The 17,370-nt window shown below is 43.7% G+C and overlaps 1 pseudogene; it reads right to left on the reverse strand.

Moving 5' to 3' along the window:
- Positions 1-13,568: 13,568 nt before the first annotated feature.
- On the reverse strand, positions 13,569-13,741 carry LOC143990542 (U2 spliceosomal RNA; annotated as a pseudogene).
- Positions 13,742-17,370: the final 3,629 nt, after the last annotated feature.

The raw sequence follows: 17,370 nt of genomic DNA on the forward strand, positions 1-17,370 counted from the left end.
ATGGAATCAGAGACTTTCACTTTAGTATTTTCCAACACCAAAGAACCACTTACTATACAGTAGGGATGAGCCGAACACCCCCGGTTCGGTTCGCACCAGAACTTTCGAAAGGACCCCTAATTCGAACGAACGTTAGAACCCCATTGAAGTCTATGGGACTCGAACATTCGAAATGAAAAGTGCTAATTTTAACGGCTAATATGCAAGATACTGTCCTAAAAAGGGTTTGGGGACCTGGCTCCTGCCCCAGGGGATATGGGTCAATGCCTAAAATGTTTTTAAAAATGGCCGTTTTGGCGGGAGCACTGATTTTAATGACGATTAAAGTGAAAAAAAAGTGAAATATTCCTTTAAATATGGTGCCTGGGGGGTGTCTGTAGTATGCCTGTGAAGTGCCACGTCTTTCCCGTGTTTAGAACAGTCCCTGCACAAAATGACATTAAACGGAAATAACACCATTTAAAACTGCTTGCGGTTTTAATGTTATATCTGGTTCCTGCAATATGGTTGAAAATCATTGAGAAAAATGGCATGGGTAGCCCTCCCTGCCCATTACCAGCCTATTTGGGTCTTGTACGCATATTAAGGGGAACCCTGTACCCATGTTAAAAAAAGGAAATGCGTGTGGCCCCCAGGCCCTATATACTCAGAACAGCAGTATACAGGCGGTGCAAACAAGACAGGGACTGTGTAGGTTTGTTGTGTTAAGTTGAATCTGTTTGTAATTTTCAACTGGTACATTTTTAAAGTGTAGCTCCAGTCAAAAAAAATATTTTTAAGCTTTTTGGAAAACATGGGGAAGGATTATCACCCCTGTATAATTTGTTTTGTCGTCCATCTTTTTTCATCTCACTTGCTGTTGTCTCCTTCTGTTTGCAAGTAGGAGATGTTTGTAAGTTGGATGTTTGAAAGTAGGGGCCTGCCCTATATGCTCTGCAGAAATGGCGGAACAAGGTGTTGGTTTTGCCACAACATTGTAAGCCCTCAAAGTGACTCTTGGTGGGCGCTGGAGCGCCCTGCTGTGAACGATTATATCAAGAATTGTAATTACATGCCATTGTTGAACAGTGGTAGAAAAATTGACCTTTGGTGGTTGTGGTGCTGGTGCCACAACACTATAAGTCCTCACCGTTACTCTCCTGTGAAATATTATATCAAGAATTGTAATTACATGTCCCTGTTAAACAGTTGCAGAAAAATTTGGCCTTAGGCACTGGTGCCACCACACTGCAACCTCTGCCATGTACTCTAGTTTTAATGCAGGAATTAGCCCTGCTGCAAAGCATTGCATCAAAAATTGTACTTAAACGCCCCTGTTAAACAGGGGCAGAAAAATTGGGCTGATGGCATGAACCAGAACCAGAAATGTTCTTCCAACATATCAGCGGAGGAGGAAGAGGATAGACAATCAACATAACAGGACAGTCACTCAGCATCAGCATAGGCAGTCTTGAAGGGATGTGGTATTTCAAAAAAAATTATTCGGTTACATCAGCTTCAGGTGCTTGGTAGCTGTGGGTGATCCAAGACTGATTCATCTTGATGAAGGTCAGTCGATCAACTGATTCGGTGGACAGGCGCACCCTGTGATCGGTAACAAAGCCACCAGCAGCACTGAAGGTGCGTTCCGAAAGAACGCTGGATGCAGGACAGGCCAGTAGCTCAATTGCATACTGTGCAAGCTCTGGCCAGTGATCCATCCTCAAGACCCAGTAAGCCAGAGGATTTTCGGTGGGAAAGGTGTCCGAGTCTGACCTTGCCCCTAGGTATTCCTGCACCATGTAAATCAGACGTTGGCGATGGGTGCTGGAACCGATCATACCTTGGGGCGGTGGACTAAAAAATTGTCTGAAAGCATCAGACGGCCACCTTCTCCACCGCTCCTTCTGACCGATGCCTCAGCAACACGTTGTCCAGGACCAGGAGTTTGTAACCTCCCAGTCTCTGGGAACGCGTTGCACAGACCTTTCTGCAAGGCCTCCCGGAGATGTCTCATCCTCTGCTCCCTCTGCGATGGCAAGATAAGGTCGGCAATCTTACCCTTGTACCGTGGATCAAGGAGAGTGGCCAGCCAGTAATGGTCCCTCTCCTTGATCCGAAGAATACGAGGATCCTTCCGCAGGCTTTGCAGGATCAGGGAGGCCATGCAGCGTAGGTTAGCTGAGGCATTCGGTCCGGAGTCCTCTGGGTCACTAAGGACAACATGATCCGCAGCTACCTCCTCCCAGCCACGTACAAGTCCACGTGTTTCTTGGGACTGTAAATCATCCCTACAAGACTGCTGCTGCTGATGCTGAGTGCCAGCCTCCACCTCCATGCTGACACAATCCTCCTCCTCCTCATCCTCATCCTCATCCTCCTCATCCTCATCCTGTGTGATGGGTGGCACAGCAGGAACACTGTCTGGATAAAGGGGGGCCTTGAGAGGCAAGGAAGTCCTCCTCTTCCTGCCTCTGTTCTGCCTCAAGTGCCCTGTCCATTATTTCACGCAGCGTATGCTCCAAGAGGTGGACAAGAGGTACAGTGTCACTGATGCATGCATGCACTGTCACTGCTCACCATCCTTGTGGCCTCCTCAAACGGTGACAGGACAGTGCATGCATCCCTGATCATGCCCCACTGGCGTGGTGAGAAAAAAACCGAGCTCCCCTGACCCTGTCCTGGTGCCGTAGTCGCACAGGTACTCATTGATGGCCCTCTGCTGCGTGTGCAGCCGCTGCAGCATGGCCAATGTTGAGTTCCATCTGGTGGGCATGTCACATATAAGGCGGTTCTTGGGCAGGTTCAACTCCTTTTGGAGCTCAGCCAGCCGAGCACAGGCATTAAATGATCGGCGGAAATGCACACAGACTTTCCTGGCCTGCTTCAGGACATCCTGTAATCCGGGGTACCTGCCCAAGAACCGCTGCACCACCAGGTTAAGGACGTGAGCTACACAGGGCACATGGGTCAGTTGTCCCTGTCGGAGGGCGGAGAGGAGGTTGGTGCCATTGTCGCAAACCACCATTCCTGGCTTAAGCTGGCCTGGCGTCAACCACCTCCCGGCCTGCCCCTGCAAAGCTGACAAAACATCCGCCCCAGTGTGGCTCCTGTCCCCCAAACAAACCAGCGCAAGCACGGCATGGCATCGTTTTGCCTGCGTACTTTCGTAGCCCCTGGAACGCCTACGGAGCACCGCTGGTTCTGAGGACAGAGCACTGGAAGAGGGGGTGGAGGAGAGAGGTGTGTCACAACCAATAGTAGCATTTTGGAGGCGTGGTGGCGGAACAACCTCCAACACTACTGCACCTTGTCCTGCATCCTTCCCAGCTGCCAGAAGAGTGACCCAATGGGCCGTGAAAGACAGGTAACGTCCCTGTCCATGCCTGCTGGACCATGAGTCAGCGGTAATATGCACCTTACCGCTGACCGCCCTGTCCAGCGAGGCAAGGAAATTGCCTTCCACATGCCGGTAGAGAGCCGGAATCGCCTTCCGTGAGAAAAAGTGGCGTTTGGGGACCTGCCACTGAGGAACCGCACATTGTACAAACTCACGGAAGGGGGCCGAGTCTACCAACTGAAAAGGCAGCAGTTGAAGTGCTAGCAATTTAGCCAAGCTAGCATTCAACCGCTGGGCATGTGGATGGCTGGGAGTGAACTTCTTCCGCCGGTCCAGCAGCTGGGGCAGGGACATTTGCCTGCTATAATCGGACGTGGGTGTACCGCTAGCAGAGTTCCCGGAAGGATTTGGCTGTGGAACACCTAATTCTACACCTTCATTCCTCTGAGAGCAGGTTTCAGAGAGGACTGAAGGTCTAGTGGGGTTGGAGATGCCAGCTGATGAGGAGCAAGGAGAGGTCCACTTTGTTCTTTGGTGTGGGTCTTGGAGGTACGCTTGCCAACGAGCTGCATGGCAGGTCAACATATGTCTGGTCAAGCATGTGGTGCCCAAGCGGCTGATGTTTTGGCCACGTGAGATACGCTTGAGACATATGTTGCAAATAGCAGCGGTGCGATCTGATGCACTCGTCTCAAAAAAGGCCCACACCAAAGAACTTTTAGAATAACGCGCAGAGGCAGCGCTCTGCACAGGCGGAGCTCTGCGGTGTGATTCAGTCGGTGTGCTGCCCCTAAGCTGGCCCCCGGAGGGAATCCTGCCTCGTTGGACATGTGCCTCCTCCTCCTCCTCCCTCCTTCCAGGCACCCACGTGGAGTCAGTGCCCTCATCATCCCCTCCCTCTTCATCGCTGTAGCAAACCTGGCAGTATGCTGCAGCTTGTGGAACATGACTGCCAGATTGCTGTCCTTCTTGAGCATCCCCTCTCTCTGCGCTCACGCTACTGCCTTCCTCTAGCTGAGTGTCATCATCAGAGCCCACAAAACACTGGGCATCCTCCTGGAGCATGTACCCAACACTGTGCTCAAAGAGTTCAGAAGACTCGTCAGGAGGACGTGGTGGGTCTAGGGAAGGAGTCACTGATGATGACATTGAGAGGAGGGAAGACGATGCGTTGGCAGCTGCTTTGCTACTACCCTGAGACTGGGTGAGAGAGGATGAGGAGGATGAAGAGGGCTTGGTCATCCACTCTACCAAGTTGTTGGCATGTTGCGGTTCAACATGTCCAGCTGCCGAAAAGGACAAGCATGTCCCATGGCCACGTGCTGATGACAATGCACCGCGTCCACGACCAGCACTGTTGTTTCTAGACACAGAGCCTGCTTGCCCTCTTTTATCGTCTCGCGCCTGTCTGCCTCTCCTTGCTGGCCTTCCAGACATGGTAATGGCCTGAAGGGAGTTGGGTAAAACAGCAGTTGGGTAGTCTATATTGTGCTGGAGGCACACAACACCCACTAACTCCTGCAGATGCCTTTGTTATAGAACACCAGAGATAAAGGGGTATATACAGATGTATACTGTGCTGTGCTGGAGGCACACACAACTTCCAATAACTCCTGCAGATGGCAAGTGGGCTCAAATAGAGAACAGCTATGTAGGTGGATATAGCGGTATGTACTGGGTACAGAGCACGCAGACAGCACGCACTATCTCCTAACACTACTGACTGCAAGCTCTATTATTAAAGATAGATCACTAGCTATATAGGTGAGGTGAATATAGCGGTGTATACTGCGGTCAGGGCATGCAGACGATAACCACTACACAACAGCAAGATAGAAAATCGGCCGAAAACAATCGGTGTGTACTGTGTTGAAGGTACACAGAACACCCACTGCTTCAGACGCCAACACACTACACGAGGCCGCCGCGATGGCGGCCTTATATAGTGTGGGGCGTGCACTACACAGCCTGAGCTATGATTGGCCACAGGCATCCTGCCTGTGGCCAATCATGGCTCTCCTCGCTGCTGGCGCTGCGATTGGCCAAGCATGCGGGGTCACAGTGCATGCTTGGCCAATCATGAGCCAGCAATGCACTGCGCCATCGCAGTGCATTGTGGGCCGTGAGCGCCACACGAATTTGACGCGAACGGACCAAAATGTTCAGATTTCGCCGAACGGACGAACAGCCAATGTTCGAGTCGAACATCCCTACTATACAGGCATGACTTTTAGCCCAATTAACATTTAATCCGGACATACTGCCGAAAACACTTAGTAATAACTCTGCTCTCCTCACCTCCCCCTCCCCCTCCGAAGAGCAGACTACTGTGACATCATCCATATAACAAACAGATTTTACAACATCACCACCACTCCCAGGGACAAAAAACCCCCTCAGCCTTTTATCTTTTTGCAGATGATAAAGCAAAAGCTCAATCGCACATATAAACATAAGAGGGGACAATGGACACCCCTGCCTCACACCCGATTTAACATCAAATGAACTGGACAAGCACCCATTAACCAAAACCTGGCTCTTCAAACCACATTACATCCCTTTTTAAGATCCTCAGCAATGCGCACTGAAGACTCATCCTCTCCAACAAACAAAATAAAAAGGAATGAGAAACCCTGTCATAGGCCGTCTCTAAATCAAAGCCTAATAGAGCTAAAGGCATGTTATTTAATTGAGCATAGCTTGTCAAATAACGCAGCAATACCAAAATGTTCATCAGTCTACGCCCTGGTAAAGCACAAACTTGCCCTTCTCCAACTAAAACACCTGCCACCAACCCCAACCGATTTGCCAACAATTTTGCCATTAATTTATAATCAACGTTCAGAAGGGTTATATGCCTCCAATTTTTCACCTCCCTCCTCTCCCCTTTTTTAAAAATCAGGGTGATCACACCTTCTTTCGTTTAACTAGACGTGCGACCAGTCTCTATACATAAGTCAACAAAAGACCAGTTGTCAGAAGAGACAATATGCGACAACCCCGTCGCACCACTCCACTGGCACACTGAAAAGCAGCGCTATATGTAAGTGAAAATTTGCTGATAATATATCAAATCAAATACATTCAAACAATAATATATGTATACGTGTACGATTTCTATATGACCATCACATATATAATAAAACGAGCATTAACGTTACAGCAACTTAAAACAATATGTTACATAGTCCAGATAAAGTTATTTTCCTCTCCTTTTTTCCTCCAAGCACAATGTCCACACAGGAGGAAATAGAACAATGGGGCCTGTGTGAAAATAGACTCCACAAAGAATAGTTCAAGAAGAGTGAAGAAAAAACTTCAAATATAGGCCCCTTGTACTGGAAAATACTATTCACCACCACTGTACTCCTTGGAACACCTCCACACGTGGTTTCTACGTGGGGGGCTTTGTGACAAGTGGAACTCTCCCTTTGGTAGTGTTCTTACCGAAATAAGCGGGTGAGGTCAGCACATCATATATACTCAATGGAATCCACACTTTTCATCTTCCCTTAGGACATGGTTATAACCATTACTTCCACCGTCCCCAATAGTTGTAATGTAGATGGAAAATGAAAACGTATATATACATCGATTTAATATATGGTCCCCAGATAGGGGATGTATCAGATATTAAACTGATAAGAACTGATTTTTTTTTTTTTTTTCACTTATCAGACTGAGAAATGCAATTTTTCTCTTTCATATGCCTCCAGTTCAGAAGCACCTTACTGTTAAAAGGGCCATTCTCATCATCATTTAAGTTCTGTTTATCTTTTCCCACCACCAAAAAACATATTACAAAATCACATACAGGTACGAGCACACCAAAAGGACTCCACCATAACTCAAAACAATTATATCACGTCACTTGTTGAAACAAAGGTGCATCCCACCTACTACTCCTCCACAATGTAGGGAATAGGGAATGTTTGAAAGGTATTTGAGGATAATAGCTTATAGAATCTAGTCAGATTAGTAGGAGACTATGCTGAAAAATTTCGGAAATGTCCATGCAGGATAGAAAGCTAGATTCCCTAGAAAGGAAAGAAGTGGATTATGCACTGATTGTAATTTACATGAACTACCAAATCTATCCCAGATAACCAATGAATGTTTTGTGATAGGATTAGTCAGATGCGATCTGTCCTTTGGCTGAATCCATAGTAGATTTGCCACTGCTATGGGTTCACAATCAATGGCTTCAATAGATACCCATAAAGGTATGTCTTCTGTTGAATATTTAGGGAGTATCTGGTTGAGCTGCAAAGTAGTAAGAAGCGAAGTTAGATAGCCATAACCCTTCGCTGGTTTTACTAAGATATAAAGTGGATTTAGGTATACAGGGTTTAATATTCTTCCAAATAAAAAACATAATTATAGGCTGTGTGAGTCGTAAAAAATATGAAGGTATGGAAATGGGAAGTACCCTATATAAATATAAAAACTTAGGCAGTATTGACATTTTTATTGCGTTAATCCGACCCATCCATGATAGTGGTAGTGCGGACCATTGCTTTAATAAGCCTGTAACTTGCTTCAGCAGGGGTAAATAATTTGCTGCAAAGAAAGTGAGGATGTAAGGTGTACACCTTAATATGGTAATTGGCGATCAATCCATTTGAAAGGTAGAGAGGATTGAGCCTGCAATAGGTCAGAGTGTTTTATAGAAATATTCAATGCATTTGATTTGGTGGGGTTTACAAAGAGACCGAAAATATGTGAAAATGTATCCAATATTCGCAGAAGAATTGGGGCAGAAATGTGGGGATGAGATGGATGAATAGTATGTCATCCGCATAAAGACACAGTTTATGGTGAGGCCCACCTAGTTCAATACCTTTTGATATCTGGGTTAGATCTAATTAATTGTGCCAAAGGTTCCATAAGTAGGGCAAAAAGTAGTGGGGATAAGGGACAACCCTGTCTTGTGCCTCTTCTGATGTCTATTATTGCTGATTTATAACCTGCATATTTAATATACGCCCTCCGATTGTTATAGAGGGAAGAGATCCAAGTCAGGAAATGATTACCAAAATCCAATTTTTGGAGAGTTAAATTGCATATAAGGCCAGGTGACTGAGTCAAAAGCCTTACTGATATCCAAAGATAGAAGACAAGTTGGGATACGTCTGTTTTTAGCAGCTTGAATAAGTAATGGTGTTGTTCTAATATTATCTCCTGCCTGTCTTTTGGGCATAAAACCCGTTTTGGTCTTGATGAATTAGGTGACCTATAAAATTATTCAAACAAAACGCAAGGCCCTTAGCTAATATTTTAATGTCTAAGTTAAGGAGAGAAATGAGACGATAATTAGACCAGATAGTTAAATCTGATTGTGGTTTAGGTAACATAACTATAATAGAAGATAATGACTCAGGCTGAAATTAATGACCCGACAGAAGGGAGTTGAAGGCTCTGGTTAAGACTGGTGTTAAAATATGCTCGTAAACATATTTTACAATTCACAGGCAAAATCACAGCTCCAAAACACATGGTATGTTGTCTCTACTCCTCCACATTCCCTCCTTGAACATCTATCATCCAGTACTAAGTCCCTAGATTTTAAGAAGGATTTTGTTCCGAAGACAATCATGCAACCCCATCCACACCACCTCTTTCTCCTGGTTGGTTACATCCCTCCAGCCCAACCTACACCAGATTACTAACGATACTGAGGAGGGAAAATTATAAATTGGGCATACCAGCTCTGTCCTAAGCCATTTTACCAATCTACTTTTAACTGCCCTTTCTTCCCACAACACCCTTAACTGCGCATTATCATAGAGGCTTTTAGTTTCAAATAATAAGATGGCACTATCAAGGCTGTGGGTTTTAGACGATCCCTGCCACACCATATTTCACAAAAATACGCTCAGAATGGTACTTCATGAAGCTGGCGGTCGTCCCACCTCCCGCAAAAATCTTCAGGATGAAAGCCAAAAGTGCATGCTTAAAAACCCGTGAATATCTGGGAGCCCCAATCTTCCATTCCGCCCTGTTTTCTTGATCACCTCCCTCATTACTTTTTCCATTTTGGAACCCCAAAAGAAGATGGCCATCGCTCTTTCTACATTCTTACACCATCTCATATTAAACGGAAATACCACTGCAGAGTGAAGCAACAGAACCGCCTTAATGACTAGTTTTTTCCCAGTTAATGTTAACGATCTCAATTTCCAGAAATCTGCTTTCTTCTGAATATTCTCATATGCCCATCTAGAGTTCACATTGTCAAAGAGTCCCTCTCAAAATTGACACCCAATATTTGAATGGCCGAAACTTTAGGAATCTTATCTGATACGATGGTGTCACTCCCGCTCAGATTACAAATATTACTCTTCCCCCAATTTACTCTCAAACCTGAGACACCCGAGAAAATTCGTAGATGCTAGTCTAATCTATTCAAATCTACCTGAGTGTTACAAAAGACGCAAACATCATCCATATAACAGACTTTAACCTGATCCCGTTTCCTCCAGGCAGAAAAAAGCCCTGAAGACCTTATCTGCTTGAATCCGTCTTAACACTGGCTCCATAACACAAATAAAGAAAATCAGAGACAAAGGGCCTCACACCTGATCGTATCGGCACCGGCTTTGACAACTTGCCATTAATTAACACTTGACTTTCAATCCCTGTGTAAAAACATTTAAAAATATTCACTTCTTTTGGAACCCCCAGTCTAAGCAAACAATAAAAAAGAAACGCGTGATTAATTTTGTCAAAAGCTTTCTCTAGGTCCATCCCTGCAACTGTCAACACAATGTTATTTGATTGTGCATAGTAAACCAGAACACGGAGCAGGGTAAGACCTGGCACTGCACAAAGCTGCCATTCTCCTACTAACTTGCCTATCACTTGCTTAATCTTTTGGCAAAGACCTTGATGAACAGTTTATAGTCACAGTTCAACAAAGTAATAGGTCTCCAGTTCTTTATATCTCGTTGATCACCTTTCTTGAAAATCAGGGTGATAAGTCCATCTTCCATTGACGGAGCCATGCGACATGCAGTTATTTATTACTTCCACTACATATGTTCCCAGTATTGGCCAACACTTCACATAAAACTCAGCGGGCAGTCCATCTTTCCCTGGGGTCTTCCCACTCTTCATCTCCTTCAACCTGTCCAACAGTTCTGCCGTGGAAATCCCGTCACTCAGCATTGTCTTATCCTCTTTACTCAACCTGTCTTGCTGGATGTTGCAATAATCACTGATATCCTCCTGACTCACCACGTCTCCTCCGCCTTACAGATCTTGATAGAAGCCCTCTACCACCTTCTCCATACCCTCCCCGAATACTTCATTTCCCTGGCCAAGGACAGACTTCAGACACCCTTTTGCATTAAGTGCTTTCTTAAAAAAAATACCGGAAACACTTTTCTCCTTCTAGATCCTTCATTTTCGTCTGAAAAATTGCTTGCCCCTCCGCTTTAGGTCTTAGTTTCTGCGTTCCTGGACCTGAGCAAATTCCTCTTCTACCTGCAGACCAGATCTTTTACAACAGTATAGGAAAGACAACTGTTCCACCAGCTTAGCACTCTCAACCCTTCTCTCCTGTGCTTTCCTTATACCAACCCCTTTAAAGAAGCTTGCCAACTATTTTTTACAGTAATCCCACCATATCAAAATGTTCCCAAAAATCTCCTTCCTCCTAATTAATCGGCCCAAAAAAATCTTTAAATTCCTCAAACACTTCCGGCTCCTCCAGCAGGGAAATGTTTAATTTCCACGCACCCCTACCAAACACCTGCCCTTCTTTCAATAGTACTTGACATCGAAGTAGCACGTGTTCCGAGAAAGAGAAACACTAAGGGTATTGAATTGTAAAACCTGCCACCCTTCTGAAAGGAAAAGAAAATCTAGTCCAGACCTACAGGCCCCGCTATCGGCAAAATATGTAAACAAAGGTTCTCTCCCTCCCACCACATTTGCTGCATCCTGCAATCTAAAATCTTCTATAATTTCATTAAGTGCCCCAGATATCTAAGCTACTTTCCCCAGATGCCTCTCTATCCTGAGGGGATCGGATAAGATTAAAATCCCTTACCACCACTGTTGCGGTCCTCCCTGGTAAGTAAAGCCCGGAAGGCTTTTGACAGCATGTCCGTACACGTTAAATAGTCTCACCTCAGACCCTCTATAATCCAACATACATATCAAAATCCTACCTGGCACCACTACCTCAAAGGATCAGATTTTTATGTTTTTATTTTTAATGAGCACACCAACCCCCTCATTCCGTCAAGTGCTTGCCTGGGACCACACACTCTCCCCATACTCCCATTCAGGCACCCTAGGTGAACACAACAGCCAAGTCTCCTGCACACAGATCACATCCACCTCAGCACCCTGCAACTCATCAAACACTGCAATCCTTCTCCAAGCAGAATCTATACTCTACACATTGATAGTGCCGATGGTGAGAGCCATCGTAATCAAAAACAGTCAGCGGGGCTTCGCTCTGGAGCCACACCCCCCCCGCTCTTTATCAGAGCCCACTTCTACCCGTGGTCTTCCACTTCTATACAAAGTCCTAACTGCTTCAGAAAAAGTATGCGCCCATTTAGCATCTTTTATATAGATCACAGTTCCTAGCCAAGTGGCCAGTTTTCCGGCAAAGGTCACAAACTCTAAGTTCCCGACACTGAGCCGCTAGATGTTCCGCACTCTCACAAAACCTGCAATATTGTCCTTTTTCCACACTCTCCCCTAGTATGGCCATAGTTCAAGCAGTTCCGACAGTATTTGGGTTGCCCCAGGTAAAAAATAAATCCTCTTTCCCCTCCAATGGAAAATACAGCAGGAGGGTGCCTCACCCCACCAACACAGTCCGGGTCCCTCCTAAACCTCCCGACAAACCTGTACTTTCCAGACCATATTCCAAACTTGTTGTAGACCTTCTCTCCCCCATGCAGATCCTCACAGTAGGAGGACAAAAAAGCCCTTGCCAGGGCTGGATCCGCAAAGGGATTGTTCAAATGTACCGTTATAATTTTTTCTTCTCGCATAAAAAGTGGCAAAACTCAAGTCCTTCAAAACAGGGTCATCTTTCTTCACTCTAGATCGCTCTTAGACATTCCAGGCAATCTCAGAAGAAACAAACGTAATGTCAAAAATACCTTGACCAGGAAACTCCTGTAAACACATAACATTTCTTACCTTAACACCCAAGGTCTTCTTCAATAGCAAAACCATGACCGTCTCCAGGGTAATTCCCAGGTCTGGACTGAAAGGCGTTCACCCCTCGTTGCCCGGGAACTAATCCTTGGGCCAATAGCAGCAAGGGGGGGCATCCGAAAAGGGACGCTCACCCCAAGGCCGACCTTCGGGTACCCCTAGCACCTTCAACTAAGACACAAATGAGCCAAAGAATGCACTTGATCTAGCCAAAAGGCCGAGAAGTGATAACCCAATTCTCTTTTCCGAGCGAGCGGCGCCCTGCCCGCAACCAAGAGCTCGCTGAGAGCAGCTGCCCGTGCCCGTCTGCCCTTCCCCCATGTCTAGACCTAGCGGAGATGTTGATACGCATCTTTTCACACTTTGCCGGGCTTGTGGCCTAATCCCTTCCTGCTGACCTAGATACACATTTCTAACACCTGCCCAACACCTGACAAGCACTTTCTGACCTTGAAATTGAACAGCAGGCAGCCTGCAGCACTAATTGCACACATCCAGGTGCTCCTCGTTGATGCACAAATCATTTGCACGGGGCCGCCTCCTGGACACGTGGACGAAAGCCAAAAGTCAGGGACCCACTAGAGGGAGACACAGGCTGCTGAATGAAGACTCGGGCAGGGACTGCTTTTTAGCAAGCTGGCTGTACTAAGGGACAGAAAGGGAGCAAAGTCAGCCCTATTGCAATGTCTGCTGCTCTCCAAACTGACAGCGGCAGAAAAAAATGCTTCATTTTGGGCCTTGGTGAGAAAGTGCATTCAAACGCTAGCTAGCTGCCTTGTCGAAATGTGACTACTTGCTGAATTCATAGGTTTGGCTTCTTGCAACTACTGCCACTTCACCTGCTGCTCTTTCCTGAGCAAAAAAATATGGAGCGAGGAGGGATGCAGAAAGAAAGGCCAAGAAGCTGACACGAAGCAAAAACACCAGTGCACACAGGGGTTTATTGCAAAAATAAACAACAGACAGCTTGTGAGAAAAAGTAACATTGCAAGTGAGTGAGCAAGCAAAAGGATGAGGAGGAGGATTTGTTGGTTGAATTCATTCTTTTTTTGGAAACTGCATAAGAGAGGGGTGCACCGGTCCTGGAGGTACTGCAATACCAGGTCGATGCGTGGAGTGGACAGAGCAAGCTCTTCTTCCATCTCCCTGTTCTAAAAATCCATTTAATATATGGTCCCCAGATAGGGGACGTATCAGATATTAAACTGATAAGAACTTTTTTTTTTTTTTTAAACACATCAGTTTTGGAAAATGACCCAATCTGAAATCTTTACTCTTAGGTCTTTTTTGACAGAAAGGAAACTCCGTCTTTTTCCATCAACACATCATTTGTGTATATTCATTTTATTTTTATTATTTGTACTACTCAAATATCAGCAAAGGGAATACTGATTACGCCTGATATGATTTTGCCATTGTTTTCACCAAACTAATATTTGTAAATAACTATGGCGTTCCCGTTTTTCCCCTTCCCCCTCTTTGCTCTCCCCTTTTTTTACTTCTAGTTACTTAATTGTATTATTGCAATTGTAAGGGAATCTATAATTGTAATGTGCATTTTTTACAAGACGGTAACACAACACATGTTTTTATTTGTCCAATTATATTGCTCCCCGCGTTAGCATTTTTATCACAAGAATCCTCATTCAATTGTAGCTTGATGGCGTGTGGCTACCATATGATCGTAGCCCGTACACTCACAAAAACGCGACGCATTCCAGTGACGTCATCTCTCCACGTCTGCTGCTTTCCACGCTTCCTATGCTCCAAGCCTCGTTCTGAGTTTTATCTCCACCGCGGTCGGCATCTCCATCATGCGGTTTAAACAATGGATGGCCTCCAGCGTGCAGCAGAGAGGAAGAGCCCATGACAACAACTGATGATCTCCACCTGATGGAGGATTCTTATACTTTACATGCTCATGATGATCACATAAAATGTGAGTTGCCTGTGCATTTTTAATCAACAAAATAAATAGTGTGCTAAAATCTACACCCAGAGGCGCCCCTCTCCTTGCTTTCTTTTAGAACCTGGTTTCAGTTCCCCATCGGAGGCAGCCCTGCATGTGGTTTATTTATTGTCATCTTTCCTTACCTGCATTCTTCGATTGTGGACTTATGTATGGACTTTTTGATTTAATGTATATATCGTGGCCACCCGTATTCCCGCCTCCCTGCCTGGTGCGCTGTGTTTCTCCTGACTAAGTGTGTCTGCACAGCTGCTTGTAGTCATCGCCAGAGAAGCATGGCAGGATCACCAGAACTTGCCATCCATTATAAAAGGATCCTATATCGGGTCTAGTGAACCAAGACTCATTCCATACACGAAAGTTCCTGTAGAAGACAAGACAAGAAGGAATCCTTATGCCTGTTTCATGATTGGAAAGATCTTGCTCCAGAGTACTGTTTGGGAGGATTTGTAGAGCAGAGTGTTGTCATTACATGTGCATTATCGTTGCACTGATGGTAAGGGTCTCTTTTACAATGTATATATATCGAATTGGTTATATATCAGCTATATCCCCTCTTCCCTTCCCGCTTTTTTTCTTTTCCCTTCCATTTTATTTTATAAAAAAAAAAATAAATTTTTTATCCTAATAGAAACATTTTCTTTTTATTCCCCCAAAAAGATTTTTTTTTTTTTTTTGACGATATTTTATCACCAGTGAGTTGTGCCCTTACTTGCTTAATTTGAAAAAAGACCATAGCCAAATATAAAATTATTGGTTGTCAAGGTTCTTTCCAGAAATCCAATTTTTTCTTAACCCTTTCCAGGAGTGCTTCCCAGTTCTTAATATTTCCACCACTCTCCAAAATCAATACTCCTAGGATTTTGGCTTCCAGAACTCTTGGTATTTTTATATCCGCTTCCATGTAAAAAAAATTCAACAGAGAGAACACCAGATTTCTCCAAATTTAATTTTGAATCCTGAGCCTCCACAGAACTACTCCCACAATCCTGAGAGCTCTTTTAAGACTTTTCGAGTTTTTGACTACAAGGGTTACATACATCATCCATGTAAGCAATCATGTTCACTTGTTTTCCATCACTCCCTGGTATAAAAAATCCTTCCACCACCTTATCCTTCCTGATTGCACTTAACAGAGGTTCTATTGCACAAATAAAAAGGATTGGAGATAGTGGGCACCCTTATTTCACTCCACTTGATAAATTAATCTTATTGGATAAAAAAAACATTGATTGGTTTCACCACACTAAAAGCATTATTATATAAACTTTCAATTTTGATTAATCAGTTTGTCTGGAAATCCCATTTTCTTTAAAACTCCGAATAAAAATGTATGGGCCACTCTGTCAAAGGATTTTTCAAAGTCTAAAGATGCTAATGCCAATTTCTGACCACGATCTTTACCATACCAAATTATATCACGTAACAATATTAAAGAGTCTGAAATGGTCCTACCTGGCACCACACATGTCTGATCTTCCATAATGATAGATTCCACATGATTTTTCATCCTGTTGGCAATCAATTTTGCATATATCTTGTAATCTGTATTTAAAAGTGTGATTGGCCTTCAATTTTTGATTTGTTCTTTATCTTCATTTTTGTAAATGAGAACTATCACTCCTTCGTTCCAGGAATCTGGTCATTTAAAATGTTTAGATACTTGATCAATCACTTCCGTAAAATAGTCTTTAATAACTCCCCAAATAGATAAAATTCTATTGGACGTCCATCCTTGCCAGGGGTTTTAAAATTGGAAAAACTTTTCCTAACAGTTACAATGTCTTTAGAGTTCAACTCCTTTGCCAACAATTCCTGATCCATCTAGTTTAATGTGTTCTCTAGACCATTAATAAAAAATTCCAATAAGGACTCATCAGTTTTTTTCATACAAAAAAGTTCTTTATAAAATTCCCTTACTTTTTCCAGTTTTTTCCCAATTGTGGTTTCACCTTCCATTTTTTAATTTCATGTTTTTTACCAATAATTGTTTTGAAAAAATGTTGAACATTTTTAATTTTCCTCTAGATCTCTCACTGGAGAATTGAAAATAATTTGTTTTCCTATTTCTTCCAACATTCTTTTAATTTCTCTTCTTGTTTTCTCAATTTTCAATATTAATTTCTTCACTTGCAAAATGATGAAAAACTTGTAATCTGGCTTTAAGTCTTTTGATATAATTCTCTTCTTTTCTTCGCCTCTTATTTACTTTTCTTGATAAAAAAAAAAAAATCTTTAAAAAGTTATTGTCTTTCAACCCATCACACCAAGATGTTTTCATAATCTTCCTTTCTCTTTTTCCATTCTTTATATAAATTTTCAAATTCTTCTCCACTCTACAAAAAATAACTTGATCCAAAAAACAATTATCCTTGGTTTATGAATTATCTTATTCTAATGGACTCTGACATAAAAAAGTAATCTATTCTAGATACAGCTCTGTTACTACTCCAGTTTGTTTATAGCTTAAATCAGCTCCACAAGCCATCCATGCATCTTTTAGATTTTGTAGCAGATATCACATCCTTTAAACTGCTGACCGAACTATCCCTTTTTTGGTCATCATCCAGTGAGCAATTGAAATCTCCACCGACAATTATATGGTCAGACCCAAGAGAAAAAAGCTTTAAAACTTCAAATAAATCTTTTCTCTCTTCTTTATGGTTCGAAGAGTACACACTAAAAACTTAAATTTTTTGTTCTCCTTTCCTTAGGGTTGCCATTAGGAGCCTTCCGGGGCAAAGGTCTTCAATTGTGGTAAGTTCCCATCTTGATGTTAGGATGCTGACTCCCACACATTTATTTTCATTCCCTCCTGAAAAGGCGGCATTACCCTTCCAGAACTTTTTAATGTCATCATAATTTAATCTTTGTTCTAAATTGCATTCTTGTAGGAAAA

Source organism: Lithobates pipiens, unplaced genomic scaffold (assembly GCF_037356315.1).
Source record: "Lithobates pipiens isolate NorthernLeopardFrog02 unplaced genomic scaffold, aLitPip1_a1.2 Scaffold_18, whole genome shotgun sequence".
Lineage (NCBI taxonomy): Eukaryota > Metazoa > Chordata > Amphibia > Anura > Ranidae > Lithobates > Lithobates pipiens.